Source organism: Crocodylus porosus, unplaced genomic scaffold, assembly GCF_001723895.1.
Source record: "Crocodylus porosus isolate Cpor-Errol unplaced genomic scaffold, CroPor_comp1, whole genome shotgun sequence".
Classification (NCBI taxonomy): domain Eukaryota; kingdom Metazoa; phylum Chordata; order Crocodylia; family Crocodylidae; genus Crocodylus; species Crocodylus porosus.
The window spans coordinates 62,838,279-62,847,100 of NW_017728931.1; positions in this window are offsets into that span (position 1 = coordinate 62,838,279).

Consider the following 8,822-nt stretch of genomic DNA (forward strand, 5'->3'; position numbering starts at 1 on the left):
GGCCTGGGGCGGGGGGTGACTGGTATCAGGCGTCTGGGCGCTTAGTCATCGGCCCCTGTGTGCGGGCGGGTTGGGTTGGGTGGGGAAGGGCGCCCCCCGCTCCCGCCTCAGGCGAGGGAGCCGCGCTGACGGAGGAGCTCGCGGGCAGGGGGAGCCGGTGGCCTGGGCCAGGCGGCCGAGCATTCCCGCGGGGCTCTGCCTGGCGGGGCCGGGGAGGGGCCCTCGCCAGCCCGCGGGGAGGGAGGCTTGCAGGAGCTGGAGGCACAGCCGTGCAGTAAGAAGCGTGTTTGTTCCCGAAGAGACCTGCCTCAAGAAGGGTGTTTGTGTCCCCAAATTTGCAAAGAATAATTTTTCCAACCGAGTTAGTCTAATAAAAGATACCGCAGTTCCCCAAGGAACCTTGTAGACCTGCACTAAAGAAGACATGGATGAACCTCCCTTGCTGGTCTAAGGACCCCGGCTGGGGTGGGCACTGGTTTGATAAAGAGCTTTTTGCTACAGGAGACGGACCAGCAAACACCACAGCTGCACACCGGTTATACCAGGGTTTAACTGTCACAGGTCAACCCATCTTGCCACAATGCAATCTTACCCTTTAGTTAGAGTGGCAATTTTGGCTGAGTGTAAACCCGCTCCTGAAGGGACATAAACTGGTACAAAAAAAAAAAGACACTTTTATATGAGACTAGGAAGATGCAGGCGAGATGCTGTGTGGATGCTTCAGAGTCACAACACTGTGATGTGGGTATGACTTTGCCACGTAGACAAGCCCTACATCAGTTTGAAACTGATTTCTCCCTCCCTTCCCCCTTTTTCTAATAAGTGTAAAATTGTTCAAGACTTTATGTGCAGACTGACAGCCACTGGAGCTAGGGCTATGCTGTACCCTGAGTTTGCAGATTTATAGGCTCTAAAGCCATGCCTACGCTAGTGTTTTCTACTGGCAAAGATAGCAGGGGTATGGAGAAGTGTGATCCCACATTGACATAGCTGTGCCTTCTTTGTGGGTTTGGTGGGATGGCATGAAGTTGTGCCACTAAAAGAACAACTGTACCCACATGAGCACTTTGCTTGTCTAGTATGCCTGTGCTCCTATACTGGTAAAGAGCACCTGGCATAGCCTCAGGCCTAGTCTTTACCACACGCTCTTGCTTATATGATAATATTGCCCAATAGTAAGTTGTTGGTTTTTTTAATGTTTCCCAGTAAAAGCCCAAATGTAGGTGATGCTGCCACAGGAAAAAAAGTGTGTTGCTAATATAACTTATTTCCTCTGAAGGTAGCACTGCCTGACTTCAGGCTAACATGTTCCCCATTTCTTCTGGGGAACACACATCAGCAACACTGAAATATAACTTATTTCCTCTGAAGGTAGCACTGCCTGACTTCAGGCTAACATGTTCCCCATTTCTTTTGGGGAACACACATCAGCAACACTGATAAAAACAGTCTTTTCCCAATATAAGGTATGTCTACACCAGGAGTTTACTGTTTATACTTTAAGCATACTTATGGGAGTGCTTAACCGCTCCATTCATGTAGATGAATATTAATACAGGTGCCTATTAGTCATAATTTAAATATCAACTTTGTTAGTGATTTCACTTTACTCAAAGCATGGAGAAATGAAAAAAGGATCTTATCATGAAGTTCTGAACAATTTGGACACAGATTACAAAGCCTAGGACAAAGCTTGTGCAAGTGGGGGGCTTGGAAGTCAGAGAAGGCAAAGCACTCTTTTTAAAGCGGTTCTGGCTATGAACTAACCTTTGAGAGGACATGAAGTGAATCCTGAGATTGATTGTCTTTAGGAAGAGTTGAAAAACCTCTTTCTCTGAAGAAGTCTTTTCACAATGGCAGTTACATTCACAATTACAGCTGGTTGGAAATTTTCCAGTGAAACAAAATTTTGTCAAAAATGCCAGTTCATTGAGCCCAAAACATGTCATTTTGAACATCTTTGGCTTGTCAAATTTTTGTTAAATTCAAGGCAGGATTCTTTTTGTCAGTAAAACTGACATGAAGAAAAGCTTAAGAGGGCAGCCCAAGGTATAGAGAACTACCAGTTTGGATCAAAACCAAATAAAGTTCCACTGCATTTAGACTAGATGGATTTACAATATTGATACCTTTTCGTGCTCCAAAAACCTTTTCTCTTTCTTTCCTCTGCAAAAATAAATAAATAAATTTTTTTAAAAAAAAGGAAAGAAAAAGAGTCCTAACCCAAGCAGTGTTTTTACCCTAAAATGGAACATTTAAATATTCCTAGAATAGATATGTAGCTAGCACTTCTATTCCATTCCAGCCACCTGGCATTATGGAGTCATTGCAAAATAGATGGATTTCAACTGCTAATAGTCAATGCAGCAAGGGAGCTGAATTGTATTTTTGTGGTGGGGGGAAGGAAGGGGGCTTACATGATGGACATGTGGAACGTTTTATGCATTTCAGGTGAGAGCCCTCTTTCTGAGTGGGGCCAGGGTCCTCAAGCCTCACGTACTCAGCACCTCTGCAATGGAGAACATCTTTTGAGGCAGGAGGCCTCCCACTTCCATGCGTTACTTCAGCTACATGATTACCTACTTTTTCCCACAGAGCTCCTGCCTTATTCAATGGCTAGGTAGTAATTTTAGAGACAGGAAATTTACTTTCGTCTCATTCCCAATTCAGCAAAATACTTAACTTCAAGTATGTGAGCAGTCCTATTGTGTTCAATACTACTCACATACTTAAGAGACCATATCTTATTATTCTGCAGATTGCTTTCATATACATTTATAATCTGTCTTTAGTATTTATCTTTTCCGAGATGTTTATTGTTCATTACGTTTTTCTGAGGTAATTTTACCCTGATATGTGATTCATTTTGAATTGCCTTTTCTTTCAGGAAGGTTTGCCACCTGCTCAATTAAAGGAATGTGAAGGTAGGTTTTATGCTCCTTGGGAACGTTGTATGACGATGAGTCGAAGACCTGGGTCAAATTCTATCATAATAGCATTTCCGTCAAGGGTCAAAAAACACTGGGGCAACTACTGGAGCTAGGAATTTTATTCTAGGGAGATAAAAGCCAGGTGTCATAATACTTCAAAATGATACTTTCAGCAGTGCAGAATAACAGTGAAAGTAATTTTCCCCTTTTAAACTTAAAATCAAAGTACAGTAAAATCTTTGTTACCTGGCATCCCTGGGGTAAGGGGATTGCCAGTTATGTAAAAATTTCAGTTATCTGAAATAATTTGGCAGGGGTTTTCACATAATGCACAGTGGAGGAGGGGGTTGGGAGAGGGAGTGGCAGTGGTTGCATGTGGAGCGGCAGCAGCGCAGGGTGGTGGGTGGTGGTGACGGTGGTGGTGTGCAAGCTTTCCCCCGGGTCCTCTCCCCCTGCATCTGCCCAGCTGGTCAGAAATTTCCGGTTACTTAAATGCTGGATAACAAAGAATTTACTATAGTAAGGACCTATTATCTCTTCTTGTCCAAATGCCTACAGTAAGAGTGTCCTTTTTCTTCAGTCCTTAGGCAAGTAGTTGTTGCCAGCTCTGACAGCTTTACCATTAATTTCACAACTTCTGAATTTACCCAGAAGCCCCAGCTCCTGGAGGCATGTTGTTAAGTTTTGATTTTAAATAAGTTTATACCTGTCATGATGGTAGGAAAAAGGTTGAAACTGAGGCCAAATACATCCTAAAGACTCAAATAGAAGGGAAATAAGAAATAAAAGAAACATTTTTGTAAAACTATCATGATTTTGGAGAGCCATATTGATAAATCTTTTATCACTTGAAGTTAGTAATAGTGGAGGCTAGTTTTAGGTGCTGTAATTGATGTGGCTTTGATTACAGACAGAAATCTCACATGATTCCATTTAAGACAATTTAATGTTTAAAGGTTCCCTAAGTTTTGTTCATTTAATCTTCTAAGTTGGAGAGACCCCATGTTATTTAGAATTACATATCTATATAAACATCTTAAGGTAGTAAACAACAATTCAGTCTTTGTAGAAAAAAAGGTAGTTAACATTTATGTTACATTCACAATACATATGTAATGATTGCCTATTACAGAATGACATATCTTGCTAATATGGTATTTGGTACTGTATTCATATGGTGGTATGTTAGGAATGGATAGAGTATGTTATCTAGTGGGACTCGAAGGTCGTGTAGGTGGGACTTCAACTCATTGCCCAATTGAAAAAATCAGTTGTTTGCACTTCAGATAGATGAATCCACAGATATCTCAAACAGTGCAATTTTGTGGGATTTTGTTTTTATCATGGTAGGACCAGGGTTTTTTGACAAAATGGTTGGTGGGACATAAGGTGCAAAAGGTTGAAAGGAGCTGTTATAGTACTGTGTCAAAGGTCTATTTCTCTGTAAAATTAATTAGTTACAAATCATCTTCTTCTCTTACAATGTATTTGTATTTGGAATTTAAACAGTAGCAATAATGACTAGAAAGTAAACAACAGATGCTCTGGATCCAAATTTATTTAGATCTATTATACACAAAACAATATGCAAGCATGGTGTAACGAGGTTTTAAAAAGCCCCTATAATCAAACAAAAGGTAAATTCAGGTACTTTTAGCTAAATTCTTAAGTGAAAAGTCTACCTGTTTGTGACTGCTTATTTTCCTTGAGATTGAAGAAACAGTAAAAGAAATTATAGAATAATTTGATTTTCTGATTTCTTTAACCCATATTTATTACCAAGGTTAGAGACTGCACTGTTCAATAATTGTGTTCTGGCAAGTAATATTAGAAAATAATATTTTTGCACCTTTAGTTTATTATGGTTAGTAAAAAAGAAAGTATTTGTGTTGGAAGTGCTTTTAGTTCTTGGTTTACCATTTATCCTGAAAAGAAATGCATTTCCAAGTTTGTTCCCACCTCCCCATAAAATTGAGTCAGATTAACAGAGCTGTCCTGATGAGATCTCAGTGTTTTAACTGTCTCTGTTCTAGATTCTTATTAATTTCCTAATGATTATAACCTTTCTTTGGGATGCCAGCAGTTAAACTGATACAGTCTAGAGGCAGGCATCCTATTTGGAGGATACCTCTGTGGAGCATTACAGCCATATGAGAATAGTAAATCTGAATCCAGCTGCATCACTGTCTAGTAAAGAAGTTGCCTGAGGCTCCAGGCCTTGTGATAATAACAAAATTTACATAGAAGTTGTAGGGATCAAAGATGGCAATCAATATATATGTTGATTTTAGTCTTAGAAAAGGTGCAGAATGAGGGAACAGCAAAAGTTCATTAAGATGATTCTTACTTTAACACAGTTTGCCTTTCCAAGTTGCATCGGAAAAGGGTGGCGCTTTTCCTGCAAATTAATAACACTTACATAGTCTATCAGGAAGGAGTGAGGGAATGAAATGGCAACTGCACCTTCTCCAGAAGCAGATGTCGTTTCTGTGAGGCTTTCACCAGCCACGGAAGTGCCAACAGTAGTCTTTCAATACTTGTGAAGGCCAATAGCATGTGAGAAGTCTATCAAGAAATGTACACACATAAACATAACCAAGGAAATCAGTTTATAAAAGTGATATATTTATTTTCAGCTCATAACACTAGCAGAACAGCTTTTGCTGAAGTTCCCGTGTCCTGGGTTCCCTGTATGAATTCAGCTTTGCACCTGTTTTCAATCTGCTGTACAGATTTTTCCTTAAATTTAAATTTAAAGGTTTACCACAGATGGGAATTGGACACCCAATCTGCAAAGCACCTCTCTGAATTTATATCATTGAAGCTGATATGGCATGTTTCCAGAAATTGGGGGAGCCAGGGCAAGCAGTTTGTGTGACAGTGATAGTATATGCATATTTAGTAGTCTAAATACCTCTAGAAATTTTTTCCTTTGTAATAAAAGGCTGGACAGTGCTACTGTGGCCCCACAGCCAGTACATACCACAGAGAGCAAGATTTCACACTAATTATTTAATTAAACATTTAATTAAAAATATTGAAATATTTGAAATATATATGTAAACATCTAGAACGCTAAACATTTTCATACTAACATTTTTGCCTTTGTTTCTCCTCTTAAGAGGTCAGGCAAAGTAGTTCAATATACTTATTTTATTTTCATGTAGTTACTGGACTTTTTAGAAGTCCCCAATGTGTTTTAGCAAAATGGAGAGCAGTAGTCCATCAAGATGAGCTTTGGAAGTAAAACTAGTCTGGTATCTCACTGCAAGAGAATCTCACTTGAAGAAAAAAAATTAACATCTGCAAAATCCCATTTTTTTCCTTTCAGTGCTCTGACAAAATTCCAGAGGATTTATATAAACTACATGAGAAATACAAGTCTGGATACAGGCCAAGTTTTACATGTTTCAGTATTGATTTTCTAAGAAAATGAATAATTTAAAACTTGGATTTATGATCTGAATACGCAGTGCTTTGCCAGTGGGAACTATCCAGTGCCCATTTGGGACTTTGGGCAGGTGCAATATTCTGACCATGAGCAATTCATTATAAGATTAGAGCTGTAGATTATAGCTCAGTTACTATAAATGCTACCTCTTCCTTCATTACAATTTCATTATTCTAATTCTCTAGTAATTCCAGCCTTAGGAGTCAGTTCAGATAATAGAATCAATTGCTTAGGATCAGCAGTGTAGTTTGTGAAGAGTGTGAAAATCAAACACTTGTTCAGTAATTAAATTCTGTCCTAAAATTGATACATTGAAATTAGCATCTGTATTTGCAAATAGTTTTTTGACTGTCATTCATAAAATTACCTAAATGAGAGATCACATTGCAAGAAGTAGTACAGAAACTTTCAGAATCTATTCCAATTCCCAGTTAAAGGGAAGTGATATCTAATTAGGCAATAAGGAGATGGACTTAAAGGAAAACCAGACCCTTGAATAACTTAGGAAAATTGGAAGAGAATACCTGAAATTTGGAAATTTAACTTACTATCATAATGTTATATATGCTATATTACTACCATAGGAGTTTAACATAAAAGGTTAAGTACATTTCTCTCCCTTTCTCTACCTAATGAAGCATGTTTCACATTTGAAACCTTGTCTGAGTCTATCCTAGTCATGTAGTCAGCTCAATAAATGATATGACCCACAATAATCCTTGCGCCTTTTCTCTAGGAAGCTTGGAGCTTGTACCTAGTTAGACGTGGCAGTCAACTCCTATGAAATAGGTTGCTTATTTGTTCTATTTATTTTGATATGATTATACAGCCAAGGCTCCAGGCAACTGACAGGGAATTTGAGCCTATTTTTCGTATGAAGTTATGTAAATATAATAAAAAAGGCTTCTTTCATAAGGAGGTTGATTTTTTGTTTAAATAAAGGAATTGGGGTGATTAAGTAGAGGAAAGGGGATATAGTTATGGTGTGGTTTATAACAAACCAAACTAAATGCAAGTAAATGGATATTATGTATCTTTGAATACAGAGAAATAAATCATAGAGATGAATCAAAGGACACCAGGCATTTATTCAGGACTTACTTTTCTTGATAACTTTCATCAAATACATCCCCAGAGTTTTATAAATTATGTCCCCCTTCCTGAAAAAAATGTGAGTGCCAGAATCACTGAAATGCAGTTGTCTCGAAGCTGGAAGGAAGCAGCTCTTTCACAGTTGATAACTTTAGAAAACCAAAGGGTACAAAAAGTGAAGAATAATGTTAAATTGAACTTTTGAGGTAAACTTTGGTAGACAGAATTATAATGTTTAAGAGTTAAGAGATGCTCATATGTAGTTTCATGGTGTTTTTCAATGTTGTTATGCTGTAAACAGCAACAAAATTGTTGGGGAAAATGATTAAGGTGAGGGTGTGGTGGCAGATAGAGCAATAAAAAATGTGAATGTTTCTGTGCTGTTTTCATCTGAAGGCTTTCCACAGTGTTGACTTTTGACTTTTCTGTGTTTAGTCAGGCTGAACCTTTCTCTTACAAAACACACTTTTGAAAGGTCACAGGTCAGTCTGGGTGGAGAAGATTCATCACATGTGACCTGTCACCTTTCCAACCAGGATTTTATGGAAGTTAGTCAGGCCAGCTTTATTGTCAAGTACAAGAGGATACACATTTGATAGTCAAAGATTGATTAAGGAGTATCTGGGCACACATCACTTTATTGCTGCATTTCTAGAGCTGGCATATATATATTGGATACATCCTCAGTTCCTGTGCTAACACACTGGGAAGTCTGGTACTATCATTCTTATTTCAGGACTTTATTTCAAACCATGATTTAACTATGGTTAATAAATACATGTATCTGGCTCCTTGTTATTATGCATGTAATGATTACATTTTGTCTGGTGTGGAGGGTCCACAAAAGGTACCCTTAAGACATACATAATAGCTTAATTTGGGGTAATAATTGAATGATCATGGATAGAAGTCTGTGAACTAGGGTCTGGGAGAGTAACCTTGCCATCCTGCAAGGGGCTAATATGAAATTACACCCAAGGGTTTGCCCTATTCTCAATAGGATGGGATGGGTAGGCAGGAGGGGGTGCTGTGAGAGGGATGTCCCCTGAATTTCAAACAGATCCTTCTTTCCTCTATAGAGTTAGCCCAAGCCCAAAGTTCTTACCTATATACAATTTATTGAGTTATAATATACATAAACATAAAACTAAATACCATATACATACATTTATAGTGAACATTAACCAGTAACCAAGGTCAAACCCTAAATAACACTACAACATCACAATACAACATTTCAATCACAAAATATAAGGTGCAAATGTGAAAAATCTTAACATCTATTTCCTTAATATAGTCCATGACCCATGAAAAGAGATAGTCCTCCTTCCAATGGGGTCCCTTTGAGG